The sequence below is a fragment of the Manis pentadactyla genome, chromosome 8, assembly GCF_030020395.1.
Source record: "Manis pentadactyla isolate mManPen7 chromosome 8, mManPen7.hap1, whole genome shotgun sequence".
In the NCBI taxonomy this organism is placed as follows: domain Eukaryota; kingdom Metazoa; phylum Chordata; class Mammalia; order Pholidota; family Manidae; genus Manis; species Manis pentadactyla.
In genome coordinates, this window is record NC_080026.1 from 115,797,992 (window position 1) to 115,824,412 (window position 26,421).

The window sequence follows — 26,421 nt, forward strand, 5'->3', positions numbered from 1 at the left end:
TAGCATTTTTTTTCTTTGCATATTTATGCCCTGTAGCTTCTATGCCCAGCATTTGTCTTGAGGTGTCTTTACCACTTGGAAGAATTATGATACTCGGTAAATTTGATATGAGGCATGAATTCTATTTAAGGGTTGTAATTAGGAAGGAAGAAGAAAAGCTATAGAAGTAGCAGGCGGAAGAAAACATGGGAAGATTGATTATTTCTTTGACATATCTTCTTGTAGAGTAACTTCAGCATGTACAGGTTTTAAGCTACTACTTAAATTGCGCACACACATTAACATAATAGGAGTATAGTTACATAACCAAAGCATACCTGTAATTACCAGCCATCTCCAGTGAAACCAAGAAAACCAGTTAGGCACCTTAGGCATTTGTGAAAACTTATCTATGATATGGTGGATGTTGTCCAACTGAACTTGAACAGTCTGAGAGAAATCAGACAAATTAAAACAACCCATTCCTGGGGAATGTTCACATCCCTTATGTTCTTTTAACAGTAAATAGTCTGTAGTTGTAAGATTTTGGAGCGCTACAATTTGCACTTCTCCTAATTCTTGGTTGAGTTCCAACAGTATAAATCCAGTCAAATTTGTTGTTTTACTGTATGCACAGGCCAGCTTAGATATCTCCTTCCTCATTCCCATGGCAAGTCCAGGAACTGGTGGGATGAGTGCATCTACAGCTGTAGCAGTGCGTGGAACTTTGTTGGGGTTTTTTGATGATCATCTTCTGGCATTAGTCATCCAGAGAGTGCTGATGTTGGAAATTCTTTTTCATATTGTATCTTAGTTGAATTTCGGGGTAGCCAAATTAGGCTTTGATCCTCTGTATAAACACAAACAGGCACTTTGCTTACACTTTTATATGCCCTTTATACCCTTATGTAGGACTCCTTGGAGGTCACCACACAGGAACTGCCTTTTTTTTTTTTTGGTATCATTAATCTACACTTACATGACGAATATTATGTTTACTAGACTCTCCCCTATACCAGTTCCCCCCTATAAACCCCTTTACAGTCACTGTCCATCAGCATAGCAAAATGTTGTAGAATCACTACTTGCCTTCTCTGTGTTGTACAGCCCTCCCCTTTCTCCCACCCCCCCATGCATGCTAATCTTAATATCCCCCTTCTTCTTCCCCACCGCTTATCCCTCCCTACCCACCCATCCTTCCCAGTCCCTTTCCCTTTGGTACCTGTTAGTCCATTCTTGAGTTCTGTGATTCTGCTGCTGTTTTGTTCCTTCAGTTTCTCCTTAGTAGTTATATTTCACAGATGAGTGAAATCATTTGGTATTTCTCTTTCTCCGCTTGGCTCATTTCACTGAGCATAATACCCTCCAGCTCCATCCATGTTGCTGCAAATGGTAGGATTTGCCCTTTTCTTATGGCTGAGTAGTATTCCATTGTGTATATGTACCACAGCTTCTTTATCCATTCATCTATCGATGGACATTTAGGTTGCTTCTAATTCTTGGCTATTGTAAATAGTGCTGCGATAAACATAGGGGTGCATTGGTCTTTCTCAAACTTGATTGCTGCATTCTTAGGGTAAATTCCTAGGAGTGCAATTCCTGGGTCAAATGGTAACTCTGTTCTGAGCATTTTGATGTACCTCCATACTGCTTTCCACAATGGTTGAACTAATTTACATTCCCACCAGCAGTGTAGGAGGGTTCCCCTTTCTCCACAGCCTCGCCAACATTTGTTGTTGTTTGTCTTTTGGATGGTAGCCATCCTTACTGGTGTGAGGTGATACCTCATTGTAGTTTTAATTTGCATTTCTCTGATAATTAGCGATGTGGAGCATCTTTTCATGTGTCTGTTGGCCATCTGTATTTCTTTTTTGGAGAACCGTCTGTTCAGTTCCTCTGCCCATTTTTTAATTGGGTTATTTGTTTTTTGTTTGTTGAGGCGTGTGAGCTCTTTATATATTCTGGACGTCAAGCCTTCATCGGAGGTGTCATTTTCAAATATATTCTCCCATACTGTAGGGTTCCTTTTTGTTCTTTTGATGGTGTTTTTTGCTGTACAGAAGCTTTTCAGCTTAATATAGTCCCACTTGTTCATTTTTACTGTTGTTTTCCTTGCCCGGGGAGATATGTTCACAAAGAGGTCACTCATGTTTATGTCTAAGAGGTTTTTGACTATGTTTTCTTCCAAGAGTTTAATGGTTTCATGACTTACATTCAGGTCTTTGATCCATTTTGAGTTTACTTTTGTATATGGGGTTAGACAATGGTCCAGTTTCATTCTCCTACATGTAGCTGTCCAGTTTTGCCAGCACCATCTGTTGAAGAGACTGTCATTTCGCCATTGTGTGTGCATGGCTCCTTTATCAAATATTAATTGGCCATATATGTCTGTGTTAATGTCTGAATTCTCTAGTCTGTTCCATTGGTCTGTGGCTCTGCTCTTGTGCCAGTACCAAATTGTCTTGATTACTATGGCTTTATAGTAGAGCTTGAAGTTGGGGAGTGAGATCCCCCCTACTTTATTCTTCTTTCTCAGGATTGCTTTGGCTATTCGGGGTCTTTGGTGTTTCCATATGAATTTTTGAATTATTTGTTCCAGTTCATTGAAGAATGTTGCTGGTAGTTTCATAGGGATTGCATCAAATCTGTATATTGCTTTGGGCAGGATGGCCATTTTGACGATATTAATTCTTCCTAGCCACGAGCATGGGATGAGTTTCCATCTGTTAGTGTCCCCTTTAATTTCTCTTAAGAGTGACTTGTAGTTTTCAGAGTATAAGTCTTTCACTTCTTTGGTTATGTTTATTCCTAGGTATTTTTTTTTTTTGATGCAATTGTGAATGGAGTGGTTTTCGTGATTTCTCTTTCTGTTGGTTCATTGTTAGTGTATAGGAAAGCCACAGATTTCTTTGTGTTGATTTTGTATCCTGCAACTTTGCTGTATTCCGATATCAGTTCTACTAGTTTTGGGGTGGAGTCTTTAGGGTGTTTTATGTACAGTATCATGTCATCTGCAAATAGTGACAGTTTAACTTCTCCATTACCAATCTGGATTCCTTGTATTTTTTTGTTTTGTCTGATTGCCGTGGCTAGGACCTCCAGTACTATGTTAAATAACAGTGGGGAGAGTGGGCATCCCTGTCTAGTTCCCAATCTCAGAGGAAATGCTTTCAGCTTCTTGCTGTTCAATATAATGTTGGCTATGGGTTTATGATATATGGCCGTTATTATGTTGAGGTACTTGCCCTCTGTTCCCATTTTGCTGAGAGTTTTTATCATGAATGGATGTTGAAATTTGTCAAATGCTTTTTCAGCATCTATGTAGATGATCATGTGGTTTATGTGTTTCTTTTTGTTGGTGTGGTGGATGATGTTGACGGACTTTCGAATGTTGTACTATCCTTGCATCCCTGGGATGAATCCCACTTGGTCATGGTGTATGATCCTTTTGATGTATTTTTGAATTTGGTTTGCTAATATTTTGTTGAGTATTTTTGCATCTACGTTCATCAGGGATATTGGTCTGTAATTTTCTTTTTTGGTGGGGTCTTTGCCTGGTTTTGGTATTAGGGTGATGTTAGATTCTAAAATGAGTTTGGAAATATTCCCTCCTCTTCTATTTTTTGGAAAACTTTCAGGAGAATGGGTATTATATCTTCTCTGTATGTCTGATAAAATTTCGAGGTGAATCCATCTGGCATTGGGGTTTTGTTCTTGGGTAGTTTTTTGATTACCACTTCAATTTGTTTGCTGGTAATTGTTTAGATTTTCTGTTTCTTTCTGGGTCAGTCTTGGAAGGTTGTATTTTTTAGAAAGTTCTCCATTTCTCCTAGGTTTTCCAGCTTGTTAGCATATAGGTTTTCATAGTATTCTCTAATAATTCTTTGTATTTCTGTGGGGTCCGTCGTGATTTTTCCTTTCTCGTTTCTGATTCTGTTGATGTGTGTTGATTCTCTTTTCCTCTTAATAAGTCTGGCTAGAGGCTTATCTATGTTGTTTATTTTCTCAAAGAACCAGCTCTTGGTTTCATTGATTTTTTTCTATTGTTTTATTCTTCTCAATTTTGTTTATTTCTTCTCTGATCTTTATTATGTTCCTCCTTCTGCTGACTTTAGGTCTCCTTTGTTTTTTTTTTCCAATTTTGATAATTGTGACATTAGACTATTCATTTGGGATTGTTCCTCCTTCTTTAAATATGCCTGATTTGCTATATTCTTTCCTCTTAAGACTGCTTTTGCTGTGTCCCACGGAAGTTGGGGCTTTGTGTTGTTGTCATCTGTTTCCATATATTGCTTGATCTCTATTTTAATTTGGTCGTTGATCCATTGATTATTTAGGAGCATGTTGTTAAGTCTCCATGTGTTTGTGGGCCTTTTTGCTTTCTTCGTACAATTTATTTCTAGTTTTATACCTTTGTTGTCTGAATAGTTGGTTGGTAGAATTTCAATCTTTTTTAATTTACTGAGGCTCTTTTTTGTGGCCTAGTATGTGATCAATTCTGGAGAATGTTCCATGTGCACTTGAGAAGAATGTGTATCCTGCTGCTTTTGGATGTAGAGCTCTATAGATGTCTATTAGGTCCATCTGTTCTAGTGTGTTCTTCAATGCCTCTGTGTCCTTACTTATTTTCTGTCTGGTGGATCTATCTTTTGGAGTGAGTGTTGTGCGAAGTCTTCTAAAATGAATGCATTTCATTCTATTTCCTCCCTTAATTCTGTTAGTATTTGTTTCATATATGCTGGTGCTCCTGTGTTGGGTGCATATATATTTATAATGGTGATATCCTCTTGTTGGACTGATGCCTTTATCATTGTGTAATGTCCTTCTTTATCTCTTGTTACTTTCTTTGTTTTGAAGTCTATTTTGTCTGATACTAGTACTGCCACACCTGCTTTTTTCTCCCTGTTGTTTGCATGAAATATCTTTTTCCATCCCTTGACTTTTAGTTTGTGCATGTCTTTGGGTTTGAGGTGAGTCTCTTGTAAGCAGCATATAGATGGGTCTTGCTTTTTTATCCATTCTATTACTCTGTGTCTTTTCACCCCATTTACATTTAGGGTGATTATTGAAAGATAGGTGCTTATTGCCATTGCAGGCTTTAGGTTCATGGTTACCAAAGGTTCAAGGCTAGCTTCTTGACTATCTTACTATCTAACTTAACTTGCTTATTGAGCTATTATAAACACTGTCTGATGATTCTTTATTTCTCTCTCTTCTTATTCCTTCTCCTCCATTCTTTATATGTTGGGTGTTTTATTCTGTGCTCTTTTGTGTTTCCTTTGCCTGCTTATGTTGGTAGTTGATTTTATGTTTTGTCTTTAGTTAGTGTTTGGTTGGTCTACTTTCTTTGCTGTGATTTTATTTTCTCTGCTGAAATCTGTTTAGCCTTAGGAATGCTCCCATCTAGAGCAGTCCCTCTAAAATACCCTGTAGAGGTGGTTTGTGGGAAGCAAATTCCCTCAACTTTTGCTTGTCTGGGAATTGTTTAATCCCTCCTTCATATTTAAATGATATTCGTGCTGGATACAGTATCCTTGGTTCAAGGCCCTTCTGTTTCATTGCATTAAATATATCATGCCATTCTCTTCTGGCCTGTAAGGTTTCTGTTGAGAAGTCTGATGATAGCCTGATGGGTTTTCCTTTGTAGGTGACCTTTTTTCTCTCTCTGGCTGCCTTTAATACTCTGTCCTTGTCGTTGATCTTTGCCATTTTAATTATTATGTGTCTTGGTGTTGCCCTCCTTGGATCCCTTTTCATGGGAGTTCTGTGTACCTCTGTGGTCTGAGAGGCCGTTTCCTACCCTAGTTTGGGGAAGTTTTCAGCAATTATTTCTTCAAAGACACTTTCTATCCCTTTTTCTCTCTTCTTCTTCTTCTGGTACCCCTATAATGTGGATATTGTTCCTTTTGGATTGGTCACACATTTCTCTTAATATTGTTTCATTCCTGGAGATACTTTTATCTCTCTATGCATCAGCTTCTATGCGTTCCTCTTCTCTGGTTTCTATTCCGTTAACTGCCTCTTGCATCTCGTCCATTCTGCTTTTAAGTCCTTCCAGAGATTGTTTTATTTCTGTATTCTCCCTCCCTACTTTGTCCATTAGCTCTTGCATTTTTCTCTGCAGCTCCATCAGCATGGTTATGACCTTTACTTTGAATTCTTTTTCAGGAAGATTGGTTAGGTCTGTCTCCCCAAGCTACTTCTCAGGGATTTTCTCTTTTAGTCTGGTCTGGATCAAATTCTTCTGCCTTTTCATAGTGATAGAGGTAGTTGTGGGGAGTAGGCACGTGTGTCAGCTGGGAGATCGTCCCTTCTTGCTAGTTTGTGGCCTTCCTCTCCTTGAAGAACGGTGACCCCTAGCGACTTGTGCTGGGCAACTGCGCACAGATGGGGTCTCTGATTCTTGCTCGGCTGCTGTGGGCATGGCTGGCCTCAGGCTTCTGCTCTGCTATGGTGGGGCCACGCCGGAGGGGTAACAGGCGGGAGGCTGTTTAATCGCTGTGAGGGGCCTCAAAGCTGCGCTGCTGCCCAGGGGGTTAGCACGCCCAAGTTCCCTGGGACTCCCAGCTGCTGGGCTAAGTGTCCCAAGATGTTTCCATCCAGCTGTGGGGTCCCTGTCCCTTTAAGACTTTCAAAGAGCACTCGCTTTTCTTTGTCCCAGGGGCACCGGCTGCGGGGACCCACTCAGAGATTTTACTGTCCTGTTTCCTTAGTATCCAGCACACCATGCACTGTGTGTCTGCGCTCCGATGCGGATGGCTAGGGCTGGGTGTTTAGCAGTCCTGGGCTCCCTCTCCCTCCCCGCTCCGATTCCTCCCCTCCCGCTGGGAGCTGGGGTGACGGGCGCTCGGGCTCCGCCGGGCTGCGGCTTGTATCTCACCCTCTTCGCGAGGCGCTGGGTTCTCGCAGGTGTAGATGTAGCCTGGCTGTTGTCCTGTATCTTCTGGTCTCTCTTTTAGGAATAGTTGTATTTGTCGTATTTTCAAAAATATATATGGTTTTGGGAGGAGATTTCCACTGCTCTTCTCATGCTGCCATCTTGGCTCCTCCCTCTAAAATTACAATTTTTATATAAAATTATTTTAGAAGATTTAATTAAAATAAAAATGAAATATAAATTTTAGCTGTATTTAACCAACTCTGATTTTAATTTTCAATTTTCATTGTTGTATTTTGACTTTTGAATTCTAATAAATCATTTAAAATAGTTAGATAAATGGCATATAGGTCTCTGTTTATATCCTTGTCTTAGAATTAGGGGTGAGCTTCATTTGACAATCTTCCCTCCCCACTTTGAACTAACTTTCTCAGTGTCCTTTTTCAAAGCAGTATCTAAAGCTGGTATGTTTAGTGTGTTATTTGCTGGGATGTTGGTTACAAACCCTTTCCTTGTTTCAATCTAGTGTAGTTATTTCAGCAACAAGATCCAAGTAAGCAACTTGGGACAAGAAATGTAATCATAAAGTAGTGCTCCACACACACAATAAAAATATTTGGAATATGAAAATAAAGTCTGAATCTGTTACTTAAATGCACAAAATAATAACATTCATCCACTTTTACTATCTGGCCCAGAATCTCCATAAAAATGGAACCTCTTTCCGCATTATTTATTCTAAAACTCCTGGGAATTATGACTCCCTATTTTTCCTCTTTCAGAAAAATGCTCACTTCAAGTTAAATGCCGAATTCAACTTAAAATTCCAAGCTTTCACATCTCCTGAAAAGAAGGGTTCTTTAAGACAATTACAACTAACTAGCTGAGTTGAAATCTGCTTGAAAGTTGCAAGACTCTGGGCAAAACCTTAACTTTTCTGAGATTCAATTTTCCTGTTCATGCAAGAGGGATAAAATAATTCGTGTGTCATAAGTGTAAGATGCCAGGCACAGACTTAGCAGCTTAATATTAGTTAGCTATTATTAGAGCAGAAAGGAAATCTGTGCAGAACATACAGACTTCAGAGGAAGGTGGACCCAGGTTTGAATCCAACTCTGCCACTAACTGAATGTGTGAATTTTAGTCACATACTTCACGTCTCTGAGTCCCAGTTTCCTCTGTAGCATGGTCATCAGGAGGATCCAGATTTAATAGTTCTTAACACATAGTAGGAGCTCAATAAATTGTGGTGAATTGCCCTCACTACTGTAAAAGGGGTCAATTACACCAGAGAATAAGTATATGTTCCCTATTGCAAACAGTTATTCTTGTACCTTAAAAAATGTTTCTTTCTACCCAGAGAAACTGCTCCCTTCTTATTCCAACTTTTCTTAAAAACTTTGCTACCGTTCAACAAAAAGAAAACAATTAGCTAATACAGAGGAGGTCATTTATTCATCTACATAATGGAAGAATTTCTAGTATGCTATATAACCTCTGTTCATATTTAAATGATCTTAGAAAACCTAGTTGATGGGTGAAAATTCATCTTTCAGATATCATGGGGTTTGGCTGGAACCCAGGAGAAGCCAGGAGTAAAATGATTTCTTAGTGTTTTTTTGTCTGTTTATGGTTGTGTATGGGTTTGTGTTTTAGGGCTCAATGAACTTGAACTGGCCACTGTTCTTTCGGCCTTTAAGACAAGCTGAATTCTACATAGGTATAAAAAAAACTCATAAAAATTGAGAATTAGGTTTATTGTGTCCAGGACTGATCTAGTGGTGGTAGGGTGGACATATGCAAGGAAAGATGTAGTTGAGAGGGTTAGGGCAGGTTTAGCATGTTGGGCACTTCCTAAAAATGATGGAACGTACTGGTTATCACCTTAGGAAACTCCTTGGGTCACTGATTATAAAAATCATCTGTAGGTCTTAAATTTTATTTCTAATAACGGTGAATCATTCAGAGCAAGAACTGCAACAGACTAATCCCTCCCGGCTCATTCTCTGGGATGCTCTATACTTCCTCTCCTGAGAAAGACCACTCACATGGGTAATAATAACTTAAGCCTTCTAGGAAAAGAATGCCAACAAAGAAATAGTTTCCCTACTTTATTTACATGAGTCTCTGTTTTGAGACGAGGAGAGGAAGTGGAGTTTGCATTTTGCACCTTTTTAAAAAAATTTTTTTGTCATACTAAGCTCTGTAACCAGCAGGGTGTAGAGGTCAGGGCATGTCCTGAATATCAGCCACAGATATCCCCAGACACCCAGCTGGAGTGTCCCTTTTCATCTGAACTCCAAAGTCAGGGTTACATGGAGTAAGGGATCCACATGCTTTTTCAATTAGACTTTGTCCACTTCCTCTCTTGCTTCAGCACAGGGCAAGTTCAGCTTTCCGGGTCAGGGCTGATTCCAGCCCCAGTCAGCCTCTCTGCCCACCTTACATCCTCTACCTACCATTCACTGGGAGCAGTGGCACGACTTGCCCCATCACATTCTTCTTTGGTGTTGGCTTTAAAATGCTCCGGTTGTGGTTAAATATATGTTGGAGGGGGAGGGGAAAGGGCTTGGTCAAAACACACACAGGCCGACTAGTGAGAGAGAGGCCGCAGAACCTGCGCAGCGCTTAGGAAGTACTAAGAGGGGCAAAGCCTGACTTTTCTCCAAGCCATTTCTCCCTGTGACTCAGAAATGTGGAATCATGTCAGTTTTGTGCAGTTCTTTAACATTTAGCACTGCATGTGTTTGACACCCACATCTCAGCAAAGAAACTCTTTAGGACAGAAACACATCTCCATTTCTTCCTCACCCCATCTCAGCAAAGGACACCATCATCTCTGACTGTGGTAATCATAAATCTAGGAGTGTCCTTGACTCTTCCTTCCTTCTTACCCCTTTTTATCAATCCATCATCAAATCCTATAGATTTATACCTTCTAAAATAATTTTTCAATACATTGACTCATCAGTAGTTTCAGCTGGGGGTGATTTTATCCATATGTTGTCCAGCAGCTGTCTCTGGGGAGGTCTCTCCCTGCACACTAGGTGAAACCTCAGCCTAGACAGAGGAGGGTTCTTGATGCTGATGATAAAAAAAGAATTTTCAAACAGGTCAGAGGAGTAGAGGTAAGGAAGAAATTAATTAAAGCTAGGGTAGCAGCAAATAGCAGCAGTGCAGGCAGCAGAGCACAAGGACGAGCAGAGGGGGAAAAAGGAAGCTCATTGCATTCCTGCTCAGCATAGGGCAGATCCCTTGCCAACTTCTGAAGCCAGGGTCACCTGGCATCTGGTGTCTGCTTGAATCTTCCGGGTGTGGGTACTAAGCCCCTACCACCCAAGGATTTGGGGGAGCCATAGAGCACTGGATGGAGTGAGATTAAGTTCTGAGAACTTCCCAAAGGCAAAGAAAGTAGATTTGGGGGCAGGCTACCAAAGAGCATGATCTTACAGCTGCAGTCCTATCTGAGTAACCCACGTGACAGTGAGATAGGGAGGCAGCAGGGAGTAACTCTGCCCAGTTAGAGTATAGTGTGGACCCTGAAAAAAGACAAAGTCTTGCTGAGGCTTCAGAAATGTAGAGGAAGAACAGGGTGCTTGAGATTGAAACAATGTAACAATGTACACCCCATCGGGACCCAGTGATATGGAAAAGCTTGCTGGCAATAGTCACAGTAGGCCCATTAGTTTACATTAGGGCATCCGGGTAACCTTTACAGAGATAGGATAAAACATAACTAGCATTCTGCTAAACCTATAGAAAACTAACAGCTCCCACTGTAACAAGCATAAAACCCTAGACACTGAGACCCCAAGCGGCAGCCTTGCCCCTCCCTGCACCTGTGGGGAGTTCCAAACTTTCTCTTATCCTGAATAAAACTCTCTGTAAATCTCCTACCTTGCTCATTCATGAAGTTCATTCTTCAACTCTGTGAACAAGAACCCCAGTATCAACAGGAACTTGCAAGCCCATATCAGAGATCCCTGCAGCCCTTCCATCCTTGTCTGAAATAGAACAGAGAGAGTAAAGACTTGTGCTTAAGTCTAGAAAACTGAATGAAATAGCAAAATAACAAAGATGCTTACCATTGGAAGAGTGAAGAGACAAAATGCAGTAAGTTGAGCAGCAAGAAGTCTTCATTTAAGGCAAAGTACAGACTTGAAGACAGGGCAGTGTGGGCAACCTCAGAGAGAAGGCGCACTTAAGGGCTTAGGGTTCTGTCTTTTAAGGCTCTCAAGAATGGGGCAAAGGGCCAGGGGGAAGCATAGGTTTGACATGTAGTCTCATGATGTCTGTCTCCCGTAAGAGACATTATGTCACCATCCATAGTAAGTCCTCTAGATATTCTGTAAGATAAAGTTAACACAAGGAATTTCTTGCTCCTGTTGTTCCCAAGACAGTGGTTACCCTCAAGCAGTGGGCATATACCATTTAGGACTACTTGCCCTGACGTAAGACAGGGTTAGTTATTGGTTGATTATCATATAGAAAGCTTACCTGTCAAGTCCCAGGTTTTTAAAATGGAATCTAAGCCTTAAAATGGAGTCTCTCCTTTTCTTCCTTTTCATCATAGGCAGGAAAAATTAATCCTGACGCTTGTCTCATTTCCCTGCCCTACCTCACATAGACATTTTGGTTGTCCCATCTGGAGAAGTGCTCCTGGCACCCCCGAACCCCTCTTCCAACCCCAAATGCCAGTAGTGCTGGGCTTGAAAACCCTGCTTTGCTTTGCTTCCCTTGTTAGGACCATGAAATAGGCTCCTAAAAGATCTTCCTATTTCTATTCTCCCCACTCGCCTACCCAATTGATAACCCTCTTGCAGCCAGAATGATCTTTTATAAACATAGATCTGATCATATCATTCTTCCCCTTAAAACCATTTAATGTCTTTCCATGGCTTTTAGGGTAAAGGCCAGAATTCTCAGCCTAACCTTTACCTGGCCCTTGGCTGCTTCTCCAGGCCCATCATCTCCCACTGCTCCAATCACACCGCTTTTCCCAGTTCATCCAATCTGTTGTTCTGCCTTAATACCTTTACAAAAACTCTCAGCCCATTTCCCCCTTCCCCCTTGCTGTGCCTCCAGCAATCACTCCTCTTCCTTCTGAGCACGTGCGCAGACAGACCATCTGTCACTGCCCATCCAATTAGGTGAGGACCCTAACAAAAGCGCTCATGATATCAATTGCCTTTTCTACTTACTTCAGTCTATAAATTCTATATTTGTATAATGAAGTGGGTGTCTATTCTCCTCCCTGTAACTAGTTTCTAAGTTCCAAGAAGAAAGGAATTTTATCTGTTTTGTTCGTTATTTGTTCTAAGTGACTAGCACAAGGCATGGGAGGTACTCAGTAAATATTTGTGAATGGAATGAAGGCAAGCAGGTGGCTAAACAGCCAGAAGAGACCTAAAGAAGGAAAGAGGACTGGAAGGGAGGAAAGAAGGAGAGAGAGAGCAAGGGAGCGTCTGAGAGGGAAGGGAAGAAACAAGGACACGCAGCCCCTTCGATCAGGTTACTTCCAGAAGTGGTCTGCCTCCTTGAAGTGATGGAGGGTCTATTTCAAAGGGTAATGTAGCAATTAAAGCCTTGGAGCCCTAGATTTGGATTAGACCTGGCTTGAATTCCACTCAGATTGTAGCCTAGGGCAATTTACGTCTCCCATTCGCACTTCACTTTCCTTATCTGTGAAATGGGGCTGGTGAGGGATTGGAAGATTAAATGAAATAGTGTCTGCATGGCGTTTGAAACAACGTCTGGCACAGTCAGCACTCATTATTAATTTCTTCCGCTGGTGTCTATTAATTTTGTAATTATTTGCCCTGGTCTGGGCTACTCGGCACCCACCCGGGGGGCCCGCCCTCGCTTCGTTTTCCACTCGCCCATTGGCCGAGACAACAGCAGCGCTTCCGCCAACCCGCTTGGCTTGAGAGGGAGGCGGCCGACAGGGCGGAGCCAACGGGAGCCGGGCTTGCGTTCTCCTGGATACGGTGTCAACAGCGGCGGCAGCGCGGGCTCGGCTGCCGGGGGCCGCGGGGTAACCGCTGCGGACCCGAGCCGGGATCCGGCGTTCGCTGCCCGCGGTCGGGCTGAGAGACACCTGGCCGATGGCGCAAAGGCCGGGAGCGAGATGAGTCCGTCTACGCAACCAGCCGCTCAGCCCTGTCCGTGAGGTCGGCGTCCACCGCCCTGCGACTGACTGCGGTCTCGAGGAAACCCTTTCTTCCGACCTGCATCCCCTTCCTGCCTTCTTCCTCCTACCATTCTTTAGATCTGCTCTTCCAGAAACTTCGACGTCTTCTCCTTCAACCCCGACGCCTTCCTACGAGCTCCTTCCCTGTGTGATCTCTTTGCTCCACCCGCTCAACCCTTATCCGACGACCACATGCCCGGCAGTCTACCCCCGCCCTGTTTCTGCGACCCCACCCCTAGCTCGCTGACCCAGTAGTGCTTTCCTCCACTTTTCATTTCTGCCTCCTCTTTCTGGCTCAGTGTTCCCTTCAGTGACTTGCTGCCCCCCGACCTTTCATACATATCCCCAGCCCATGCTTGTCCCACAGTCTTCCCCCACAGGGCCATCAATTCCTGCCTTCTAACTCCTATCCACTAATTTTGGATTTACTTGCATTTATAGTGGCCTTTGGAAAGCATAAAGTGCAGCACAGATAAAAGGGGGTATTTCCTTACACATTCTAGACTGTTACATGCACTCTGTTCCATACAGCATCGTCCTTCTGTCCTGGCTGTATACACTCAGTTTCTTGAAGTTTCTCACCAAACGGGTGTCCGTCTCTTGCCCTCTCCACCATTTTTGAGCATAGCTTTAATATTTAAAAGTAGAATCTCCCTTCATCTCAGATTCTCATTCCTTGTAGAATACACCCACAACACACTCCTTATTTAAAAGTATGTTCCTCTTGTGTTCTAACTTTTCCATTCATGTTGACTTAATTCCTTTTATTTCTGCATTTATCTGTATTTTTAGATCTAAAATATAGCTACACATGCTTCATCTCTGCAAAGATGCAGTTTTCTACCCAACTCACAACCACGAAGCAGGGCTGCCCTATTCAAAGTTGTTTTTTAAAGTTTATTTTTAAAATCAAAACAAATGATGAAAGAAAAGCCTAGGATATAACCGTTTTCTATTAGGATCAAGCTCTTCTTTCACTCTGTTGTTCTCCCTTTTTCTTTTCCAAGTATACAAGACCCCACAATGCTTTCTGAGACTTTCTCAAGTTTGTTCAGAGGATTTGCTTCACTGAAAAAGTTCTCTGAAGGTGGCTCTTGAGACTTATGGAACTTTAGATCTACTTTTAAATTTCTGTAGTGCCTGGACTAAAACTGTCTCACAGCCAATATGTGTTCTTTTATGTTTTTTCTTTTTCATCTTAGAGATTGTTTTGGGCAGAGAGGGGGTGAAAACCAGATAGATGTGTTTCAGAGAACTTGATGACCTTTTGTTTGCTTTGTTAAAAAAAATAAAAAGTATTTGAAATGTATTGATGGTGAACTATCTTTTCCCAAAGATGGGTGCAAGGATTCCCTAAGCAGAATGTTCATTTTGTCAACAACAGCACCATTTGCTATCCTTGTGGGAATTTCATAATATTTATTAATATTGAAACCAAGAAAAAGACTGTCCTTCAGCGTATGAATGGAGTTGTGGGCGTCGTGGCAACTAATCCTCCTTATGAAGTTGTGGCTTTTTCTGACCGGAAGCTAAGACCTATCTTCTATATATGCAACTTCCCTGGTTTGACCAGAAGGACCAAATTAAAAGGTATCCTGCAAGCCCCTTCCTCTGCCATAACTGAAAGATTTTGTTATAAGATGTGACCAGATCTAGTTCTTATCAATGAGGGGTTTTGGGGGAAGGGTTTTGTAATATACATTTTTAAAGAAGGAATCAGGCTGATCATGGCTGATTTAATCACCTGGGCTACAGCCTTGCTACTCAAAGTGTGGTCTGCTTACCTTCAACATGGCATCACCTAGGATGGTACACATACAGAAACTGTCCCATCCCAGACCCAGTGAATCAGAATCTGCATTTTAACAAGATTCTCCAGGTAATTCATATGCACATGAAACTTGAGAAGCACTGGATCAGAAGACTATCACAGCACTTAAAGCAGTTTGAGAACCTTTTTCAGAACATTTTTTTCTTTCCTGTTGATTTATTGAAAATCTTGGTGAATTGATACTGTGTAACTTCTAAAGATAAGTCTCCGAGCCTCAATTTCCTTATCTGTGAATGGGATAATAGTAGTATCTACTGTTAAGTCTGTGTTGATTATAAGTGAAATTGTATGGATATATGTATATACATACAATTTCATTTATGTAATGTGTCAATCAATGTTACCTATTGCTTAAATTATTGCTGAATCCTTATAGAAACAGCTGACCCAGACCGGACAGCTGCATATCTACTGGAGTCTTCATCTGATTCCCTCACTTAACACATTAGGGCAGAAAGCTCCAGGGAGCTTGAGGCTGGTCCTAGTTATGTAGCCTTACAGGTCAAATACGTGTTTGGGTCAAGCCAGGGAATTCCACTATAATTAATAACATCTTATTTGTGGAGAATTAAGTTTTCCTCATTATTCAGACTACACTAAGTAAATTCAGCAAATAACAAAGTTTAGTGTTATATTATGCTCAGTTAAAGTGAGAAGAGTAAAAAAAAAAACAGAAACAGAACCATTAAAAATAAACAGAACTTGCAATAAAGATACTAACGTAAAAAAAGACAGATGTAGAGAAGTCAAAGCTCGTACCTGTCTGTGGAAGCACACTGAAGAACAGCAGAGAGGAAGACCAGAGCCCCACACAGGCAGGCAGAAGCACACACCTCCTTGTCTTAGCATCCTCATAATGCACATTTTAAATACAGTGTTGCTAAGACTTAAAGTCATGTTTCATTTCTTCAACTACAGGTACAAACGAGAGTAGAACTTTGTATAGTTCTTCCAAGAACTGGAAGATATTAAGTAAAGTGCCAGATATCGCCTAAGGTACAGAGATATGGAAGTAAGCTAAAATGATTACAACTCCCCAAGTATTTAAAGTTGTTTGAATAACTTTTCTAATTACAGAGTTTCATAAGTTTATGGAATATTTTATGGTTCTTAGGTCATTTCAACTCACACTGGGACATACACACTGCAGTATGCTCAGTCCTGCATGGAAGTCTCCAGACAGTGACCTAATGGTCTTAATTTACTCTTAATATTTTTTAAAAGCAGATCTTAACTTTGCTCCTAGTTTTCTATTCCTAGTCTTAAAAATCAGCCCCAGGAGATCACTTTTTCCAAGAGCTAAATGCCTTTGAATTATGTGAAAATCTTTAGATAAAGGAAATAAACTCTGGTCTGGGCTTAAACTTAATCTGAGCATGATAATTAAATCCTTGTAATGGATTTTGTATTTCAGGCAATGTTCTTCTGGACTACACTTTGCTTTCATTCAGTTACTGTGGCACCTACCTGGCTAGTTACTCCTCTCTTCCAGAATTTGAACTGGCCCTCTGGTAAGTTGCAGCATCCTGCAGATATTCTTTCACTGAGTTAACATTTTAACCTTGTCCTTCTGGGTGTTATCAAAGGATGAAGACATGAAAAGTCTGTAACAAAGAAAAATGGAAGGAATCAAAGCCCTAATCATAAGGTTTAATATAGTTGCTACTTTCAGGCATAAAGTTTGGCAGGGCAAAAGCTATATGAGACTTAAATTGCTTACTGTCCTCCTCTTTTTATTAATATGTTGTATTTCCTTTGTCAGGTAAAGAATACATTAATAGATACATAAAAGTTTCATCTTCAAATAAATAGTAACTGAGTTGTTTGCATATTTTCCACTAATGTTGAAATTAAGGTAGTCTCTATATAGAGCTCAATTTGAAGTAATTGTTTTTAGACACATCGAAACAATTATATGTCCAGAGAGTGGAACATTCTACCACATTTGGCAGCTGCATAGGAAATACCTGTGGGCAAGTATTGTGTCTTTGCTGGATCATTTCATGTGACCAACTTCAAAGCTGCACTTACCCTTCCATCCATAATATAAACTTCTTCAGGCAGAAATATGTCTTTTAAGAAGTACAAAATGTTCCAGCAATAATTGAGGGTACACCTTACATACCAACATTTCTCATACAAAAATGTAATAATCTAGATTCAGAGAGCCACATTTAGTTTATGCAGTTTCTTCTTCTAAAAAGTTTTATTCAGGTACAACTAATATTAATAAACTGCTCATATATAAATTATGCAATTTAGTAAATTTTGACTTGTGTATACACCCCTGAAACCATCACCATAATCAAAATAATAAATATATCCATCACCCCAAGAATTTCCCTGTGCCCCTCACTGGCCTTCCTTATTGGCCCTTGCCACACATGCCCCTCCCCCACTGATGCCATTCCCCCACCCCCAGCCCCCAGATAACCACTGGTGTGCTTTCTGATGTCCTCTGCATTAGTTTAGTTTGCATTTTCTAGAATTTCATATACAGGGAGTCACACATTATATACTCTTTTTTTGTCTATCTTTCATGTGGCGGCATTATTTGGAAATTCTCTTATGTTGCTGTGTGTATCAGTAGTTCATCCCATTCCATTCCCTGGTATGGATATACCACAGCTTGTTTATCCACTCACCTGTTGGTAGATATATTATTAGTTTGCTAGGACTGCTGTTAACAAAGTACCACAAACTTAGCGCCTTAAACAACAGAAATATACTGTCTCAGTTCTGGAGGCCGGAAGTCTGAGATCAAGGTGTCAGCAGGATTGGTTCCTTCCGGGTTATGAGGGAGAATCTATTCCAGGCCTTGCTCCTTGGCTTGGAAATAGTTTTTAGAGACATTAAACATGTCTTCATCAACACGTCTTCATGTTCACATGACGTTCTCGTGCACGGGTATCGGTCTCTGTATTTCCCCCTTTTATAAGGATACTAGACGTACTGAGTAAGGCCACACTAAATGACCTCATTTAATTTAGGAAAGACTCTACTTCCAAATAAGGTCACATTTTGAGATGTTGACGATTAGGGCATCAACATATTAATTTGCCTGTGGGCAAGTAAATGGGGAGGATACACAATTCAACTCATAGAAGTACTTATGAGTAGGAATCAGCCTCTGAAGAGCAGAAAGAAGATGATTCCAAGCAGAGAAAGGCATTTGCAAAGGCCATGAGGTCAGAGAAAATATGGCAATTTTGAAGATTTAATTAAGAGGTCATAAATGGAACAAGTGCTTGGCCATGAGAGGCAAGCCTGAAGGGACAGTCTGAGGCCCGCTCATGAGCAACCTTGTAAATGAATAACCATGTAGTTTTATCATCCAAATCAGGATACTTGTGGAAGTGACAAGGGCTGTTATTAATTAATACAGAAGGATACTTTCCCTATCTACGAGCCATGCTAATGAGCACATCCTTTATCCTAAGGGCGATATTAAAGGGTTTTAAGTAGGAATGTGACATGCTCAGATCTGTGGGTAGGAAGACCCCTAGCCATACCGTGAAGGTATACTGGAGGGGATTAGTGAGAACATGAATTAGAAGGCTGTGGTGGTCCAGGTGAGAGATGATAGCAGCACAGACTAGGGCTGTGGGAGTAGGGATGGAGGGCAGTGGGGATCCTGGGAGTGTTGAGGAGGCAGCACCATGGCACTTGATTACTTGGCTGTATGTTGGGTGTGGTGCTGAGGGAGAGGAACAGTCAAGGGTCATACCCAGAGTTGTGATGGGCAACCTGGGGACATTATGGTGCTATTTAGAAAGATATCCCAGAGGGAAGTTGGGAGAGGCAGTCAGGGAAGATGAGTCGAGACAAGCTGAGTTGAAGGTGCCTGTGACAATAAACAGATGTGATCACCCTACAGAAGTGGCTTAAACAAGACAAAAGTTTCTTTCATGTGCCTAAGTCTGGGTATGAGCAGCCCATGGCTGGTATGGTGTTCCCTGGTGTCAGGGACCAGTCACCCATTATCTTGTTGCTCTCCCACGCTTAATGTGCTGCCCTCGTCTCTAGTTTAAAGTGGCCACTGCCCAAGTAGTTTTGGGAGCCAGCGGGAAGGGAAAGGGATAAGGGAAAGGGCACAAACCTTTCTTGGAATGCATAGCCTGGAAGTTGCACACATCACTGCCACATGGTTCCCACTGGCCAGCTTAGAAGCAGGCCTTGTTGAGCTACAAGGCTGGCTGGGAAACATGGCCCTCACCATGGGTGACCATGTGGCTGGCTAAAAACCAGGGGTTCTGTGACTTGGAGGGAGAAATGGAGGATAAATGTTGAGGGCCACACTAGCCTCTGCCACAGATATCCAGGGCTGGAGCTCAGCAGAGAGGGCTGGAGACAAACATTTGGGAGTTGTTAAATCAGACTGGTAATCAAAGTGCTAAAAGTGGTTAAGAACATCTAAAGGGTGGAACCAAGAGGAAAACAAATAAAAGGGACTGAAAGAGGACAGGGAACCTAATATGAGATTCAGGAGGAGCAGTTGTGGATGGAAAATGGACACTAGGCACGAGGGTTCCAGAATATGGCTGTGTTCTGTGAAAGCAGAGCCTGAGGCAGCAACTCGGGAACCCCACCTTTAGTTGGGGTTCCCCAGGAAGGAGGAAAGGAGGAGAGCTCAACATAATGAGGGCTCGTTATTTTGCTGGCCACCACTTAGCACCAATTGACGGCTTCATCTCCCAGGTGGTCTTCTGAGAGGCTGTATGAACTACGTGAACGGGGACAGTCCTCAGACAGTGGGCTGGGAAGGGCAGAGGAAGAGGTAAGAATTTACCAGTTCCTGCTGTCCCACCAGTCAGAAGTTCACTGCACAGGGTGGTAACTGCTGCATTTTCAGGTTTAGTGAGACCTTCTGTGTGTCATGCCCAGGGGCCATGCCACTAGGCATATGGAGCAGGCATGAGGGGAGGCACATGTACCCACGTGAAGTCAGTCGGAGCCTACCCAGTTGGACAGCCCCTGAGTCAGCGAGGCAGAACAGGCTCCAGAAACTGTGGAAGCTGAGAGGTTTGAGATGTCCTGTAAGAGGTGTGTGCCAGCGAGGCATTCCAAGAGTCATTCCAGAGGCAGTAGTGGTGAGCTGCATCAGATCCCACAGACGTGAAGTCAGACAAGGACCAAGAAGAGCCTGCTGGAATTAGAATGAAGCCAGATACTGCATTTGGAGAGGCTGTGTCAGTGGAATGGTGGTGGGTCCTGGGACAGGAAGAGATGGGGAGCAAGGAAGAGGAGGCAGCGAGCTTAGGACAACCCCGTCAAGAAATTAGGCTCGAGGGAAAGGGAGAAAGACATGGAAGGGTAAATTTGAAGGAGGCTTTTTTACAGTTGGTACAGATGAGCACTCAAGTGTTGACAGGAAGGAGTCAGGAAAGAGTCTAAAGATGCACAAGTGAAGGAATAACGGATGAACTAATGCTCCTAAGAAGGTGAGACCCAGCGCCCAGAGCACAGGCAGTGCGAGTGGCCTTAGGTAGGACATGCCTTCCACTGTGATGGGAAAGGACAAGGAAAGAATGATACAGGGCCTCACAGGTTGTTATGCTTGGTAGCAGAAATTTGGGGAATCATCAGCTGACGGCCTCTATCTTCTTCATGGGACCCAAGGCCATTTAGTGGGAGTAAGAAGGAAGTGGAGGAGTTAGAGGCTTTGGGAAAATGGGCAATATTGAAAATGGCTGCTTTTGAGAATGGGAGAAAGAACTGACCAGAGAAGCAGCAGGACCAGAGGTCGTACTGAGGGTCCAGTGGAGTGATAACCGTGAATGTATAATGTCACTAACACGTGGTCCTGTGTTCTTTGTTCCTCTCTCTCCAGCAGCCTGGGCTCCCAGTGGTATGTCTCCAGGGCTGATGGGTTTTGCCAGGCATCTGAGGCAGAAAGTCAAAAGATTCCGGGAATCAGCAACGCTGGTTGCTGGCTGATAAGATGGACAGGACACTTGTGATGGGGATGCAAGGACAGGAGAGCCAGAAGGGAGCTGAAAGACAGGGCAAGCTCAGTAAGCAGCAGTGCCAGGTTCTTAGTCACAACTCTGAATGGAGTGCTGGTTCCTTGCATGAGGGGGCAGCTCACATTTATTTTTTCCTCCCATTTCATTTAGCAAAAGATCTTGCCTGTGGAAGGAGTTCAGGATATTCTCTTCAATGGGTAAATGAATGAATCCATGTTAAAGTACTAATACTGTGATTTAAAGTCAGGAAATGATCAGTTGGTATCAATGTGTATAGTACACCTAGATCCACACAGAGTATTCGTATTTAGTAATTAGAGATTTAGACACCCACAATTGTTTCTCAGCAAATGCGATGATACATTCCACTTTCTAGATGTGGATGGATTAAATCCACATTTAATAAAGAGGATAAAATAGTGTTAGTAGCATATGATAGAGTGTTATTTTTAAAACACTCAGTTATTTTGCTTTTTTAGAAGGGTATACTATAATTATTTATAAATTTGATATTAATATGGAGTAAATAAATTGCATCATAAGTTAAGTCTCAATCTATGTAAATTATTTTCAAATAATTAAGTAAATGTCCTCAAGATATGAAATTCAAATGAATTATTTTTCACCAAATGCAATTTTCCTCTAAGGAACTGGGAATCAAGTGTTATTTTGTGCAAGAAGTCACAACCTGGTGTAGATATCAGCCAGATGACTTTTAACCCCATGAACTGGCACCAGCTGTGCTTGTCAAGTCCAAGTACAGTTACTGTGTGGACCATTGAAAGAAGTAACCAGGATCATTATCTCAAATCCAAGTAAGAGACTTCGTTACACACAACAGAGTTGTGGTCTTCATTTGCATTCATGTGATGTGACTGGATGCCGTGTGTGTGTGTGTGTGTGTGTGTGTGTGTGTGTGTGTGTGTGTGTGTGTGTGTGCGCGCGTGTGTTTGTGTGTGTGTGTGGTGTGAGAGATACGTGATAGATCCTCTCCTGTGATGCTGGGCAGAGGCAGCCAGCTGCAGCTCCCGACCAGCCAGGTGATCCCACAGGTAAACGACCCATACAATTACAACCATTCCGTACCTGTACAGCCATTCTGTTTTCACTTTCAGTACAGTGAAATATTAAATACTTTATTGTAAAATAGGTGTTGTGTGAGGTAAGTCTGCCCAACTAAGTCCAATGTAAACGTTCTGAGCACCTTTAAGGTGGGCCAGGCTAAGCTATGATGTTTGGTAGGTTGTGTATTAAATGCATTTTTTACTTACAGTGTTTTCAGTTTATGATGGGTTTATCAGGAGGTAACCCCATTGTAAGTTGAGGAATATCTGTATATTTATTTTACTCAGTGTTTTCAAACTTGCATTAATTGTCAACATTTAATATTTGGTAAGATTTCTCATAAATATGCAGATTACGATATTCTCTTGAAATTATGGAACCAAAATTCTCATGTCAATAGACCCTCTTGACTCGAACTGAGTGCCACCTACCACCTTTAGGAGGGAAGACACTTTCCTGTTTGCCACAGTCCTCACCTGGCCACACACATCACTTGCCTGACCTGTCAGTGCTCAAATTTACATTTCCTGCTTTCGATATTCACTTTGAACATTTCTGAAAATCTCTGTGTACTTAATGTATAACTGCATTACTCATCCTTTGGTGATCTAATATATAGTTTAAAATCTACTATTTGGCTTTTATCTGTCTTTTTTCGTAAATTATAACACTTTCGTACCTTGCTTACCACCCATAAGCAGCAATTACATCAGTGACTGGTTTCTGTTAATCTGATTATTCTGATGTCTCTTATTTCTACAGGTTGGTAAAACTACCTATGGAAGATGGGACATTTTTTAATGAAACAGATGTAATTTTCCCCCAGTCATTGCCCAAGGATCTTATCCATGGACCTGTGCTCCCACTGTCAGCCATGGCCGGGCTAGTAGGCGAAGAAGCAGAAACTTTCGGGGTAATCACCCGTCGCCTCTCCCAGTTTGCTTACAGTTCTCATAGTCATCCTATGAGACATGCAGGATAGACAGGATCATCTTGGTTTAGCCCTGGACACCACAGAGAGGAAGGCTCTGGAGATTTGAGTTTGGACCTGGGCGGATGATGGCGCTGACAGCAGAAACAGGGAGCCCAGATGTGATACCCGTTTTGGACACACTGAATTTGTTGGGAAGGCCTGGTGGGAACTGGCCAAGCGGACCTAGCACTGGGGAGAAGGCAGGGCTGGAGACGCAGAGGTCAGAGTCATTCCCACGGACAGGCTGATGAGAGGGCTGGGGAGGGGACCTGTTTCGACGGAGAGGAGAGAAAGGGCATCAGGGAAGAGAGCCGGAGAGGAAACTGACTGCCAAGAGCTGGGAGGAAGAAGACGAGCCTGAGGAGGAGCAGTCACAGAAGCAGGAGCAGGTCTGGAGAGAAGAAAAAGGCCATGGAAAATACGGCCTTGAAGAAAGTTTCAAAGAGAATTTGTCAACTCTCATTCATTCGTCCAGCGTATTTTTCAGGCTCCTCCTATGCAGCAGGCACTGTTTTAGGCACTGTGGTCACGTGGTGACCAGCCAGGCATAATCCCTACGCCTTGGAGCTTCACTCTATCAGGGAGACAGAGCAACACTACCACCACCACCAAGAGTAAAAAGATCCATTAAATCATTGCAAAATGCGATGGTTATAACCTGATAACTGGGGAGGGCAGGAGGTGGAGGTGAGGGATGAGGTTAATATATGGTCAATGGGGAGATGACACCTATGCTACAGGCAGGGTAAAGAACGTTCAGGCAGAGGGAACTGCATGTGCAAGAGCCCTGGGGGAAGAAAAGAACTCTTATGTTTGAGAAGCTGAAAAAAGACCCATGTGGCTGCAGCAAGTAAATGAGGGGACGTGCAGAGCAGGCTGGATCAGAGAATAGCACATTCAGGGCCTTTGCGATGAACCTAAGGAGTTTGATTTAGCTAAGCTCCAAACTGCAGTATACTAATGTTTGTGTTTGAGCTCTAAAACACCAATAATGGAAGTAGAGGCTCCCAAATATCTTTGACCACTGCAGAGAAGGAAGCTATAGATACTAAAAATAAATCAGTGTGGTAAATTAGTTGATTAAAAAATCTCTGGCAAGCAAGAGAATAGGTGGTATGCTCTTAGTATTTCCTCTAAAGGATGACAACTATTCACTTTTAAAATTACAGAATATGCCTAATTCCTTCTAATAGCACAGGTCTTAGCCTTGAAATTCAGCCACAGAGCGGCAGCCAAGTAAAAAATAGATCAGTCATCAAGGTTTACAACTTGAAAAAAAAGTTTCTATGTTTATTATTTGATGCCTAGGAACCCACATTTCCAACTATTGCAGGTCTTTTTTCCTGCAGTAAATTTCTGTAGGAGTCCTCATCTTTCACATTTTGCACCAACATGATCAACTCTGCATAAAATATTTAAAATTCAGGCATTTGTCCTTGTCATTTGAAAAATGCTATGAAATTCCTGCTTTAAATAAGTGGAGTTATCTTTTTTTTTAATGCTCATAATAAACAGGCGTCTTTATTTCCTAGGACTTTCGCACTTAGGGTATTTTAAACTTTTTCTGAAAACGGAAATTTAACGTTAAAGTTTGACATCTCTAAATCATATGTGGAATATTAATGAAGTGACATAATTTAAATCTACATTAGAAATTAATTTTCCCAGTACTTTTTCATGGGATGGGTAAATAAGGTGAGAAAAATGACTAAAATGTTGATTAATGTCTGAACAATGAGTGAAATCATAACCAAAAACAGATCTCAATGTCTCAACTCTATTCCTGCAAATGACAGTTCTCATGACCTGGGTAAAATGGCAAAGAAATCAGTAATGACTTGATCTATGTAAGAGTCTTAAAAAATGTCAAGCTGTGGACTTTTACAAAATTACAAATATTAAATACTCCCATTCTCTCTCTTGTAGCTAACACTAGAAAGGTGCATTATAGGCCTTTAAATAGGCCTGCATCACATTATACAACTAATTTAAGGCCTTAGAAATGGTATCCAGTAATAGCATGGGGGAATCAAAGACAGATGTTATCTGAGCAGAAACTGGATCGAAGATAATGAATTTAATCTCAAGTGTCCACTTTTCTTTTTCTATCTACCTTTTTTTTTTTTTTCAAACAGTTGCTAAATAGGAATTCCTTTTATAAACTCAGGTATTCTGAGACATATTCAGATGCTTACAATTTTTGCAGCAATATTAAGTTAGACTTAGATTTTTCATTTTTGGTGTTCAACTGATCAAAATGTTTGATTTATGATTCCAGAGGACTGAACAAGGAGGTGGTGTTACCAACAAATATTTTTAAACACTATTGAAATCTTTTAAAGTTCTCAGAATTAAAAACAGTTTGTTTATATAATCCATAATATCACATTCATTTTTAAATTGCACAGAACATGTTTATTGATGAAGGGAAATAATAGAACAGGTTTCTTTTAAAGTAAGAAAAGCCACACACAATACTACTTTAACGTACTAAGGCCAGAAAATTCCAAGTTTTAATCCTCACCTTCTGTTGCACACACACACACATTCACTGGTGGTGTAAGAACCATATACATGTGCTTTTTAAGCATTTTTTTTAGCCCATTGCCATACCAGGTAAGAGTATGTCTTTTTGTGATTTATAGTATAAGACTAGATGGCATCAAGACAACTCAAGAAACTTTTAAATAATGGTATATAATTAAATAATGGCATTTAGAGGATAACTCTTTTCCCTTATTGTCAAATCTCAGACACACAAATGTCATCAATCAACAGCACTTTAATCCTCTTGGGTGGTCTCACCCTTTACCCACTGGGTGATGAAACTGTTACTCATGTATTTATTTTCTGACCATCCAAGTCTGTGAGGGCATGAAATAGACCAATCACACACCTCAAGTCAATGTGTCCTCCTAAAAGCTTATCATGATGAGTACTCCTATGTAATGCTCCTGTGGGATTTCTGCCTTAGTCATATTTCAAGGTCCATCCCAAATGATAATTCTCTTTCTCCACACTTCCTGTAGTCCACGGAGAACCAATTGCTTTCTCATCAGTGCTCACATAATATTTAAACACCCTTCTACTAAAACTTACTATGCTTCCCAATTCTGATATTTGTTGATACTATTTCTTCCCTCAATAGGTAAAATAATTACTTTGGCAAAGCCACACCTGTTCTGTGCTAACAGAAAGGGGGATGGCCTCTCCCTTCCTGGACATGAGGCTGCAGAGGGCATAACATTGAAGTATAACTGTTTAATAAGGCAGAGATCAATGAACTATGACCTGTTTTTGTATGGTCCCAAGCTAAGAATGGTTTTTACACTTTTTAAAGGGTTGTAAAAAAAAAGGGGGGGGGATATGTGACAGAGACCTATGTGGTTCACAAAGCCTAAAATATTCACCATCTGGTCCTCTATAGGAAAATTTTGCCTTAAGTCCTTAGTCCATGTTATGTTTAGACTCCAGAGCCAACTTTTATTCTAGGTACCTCTCATAGATTTTGTATACTTCTTTTTGAGTTTTCCATGGAAT

The 26,421-nt window shown here is 41.5% G+C and overlaps 1 long non-coding RNA gene across 1 annotated transcript; it reads left to right on the forward strand.

The window, feature by feature from the left end:
* The first annotated feature begins 14,598 nt into the window (after positions 1–14,598).
* On the forward strand, positions 14,599–23,558 carry LOC130684507 (uncharacterized). The gene is made up of 4 exons (XR_008998784.1): positions 14,599–14,636; positions 16,292–16,388; positions 21,491–21,658; positions 22,671–23,558. It is a non-coding gene; the product is annotated as an uncharacterized LOC130684507 (long non-coding RNA).
* The last annotated feature ends 2,863 nt before the right edge of the window (positions 23,559–26,421 follow it).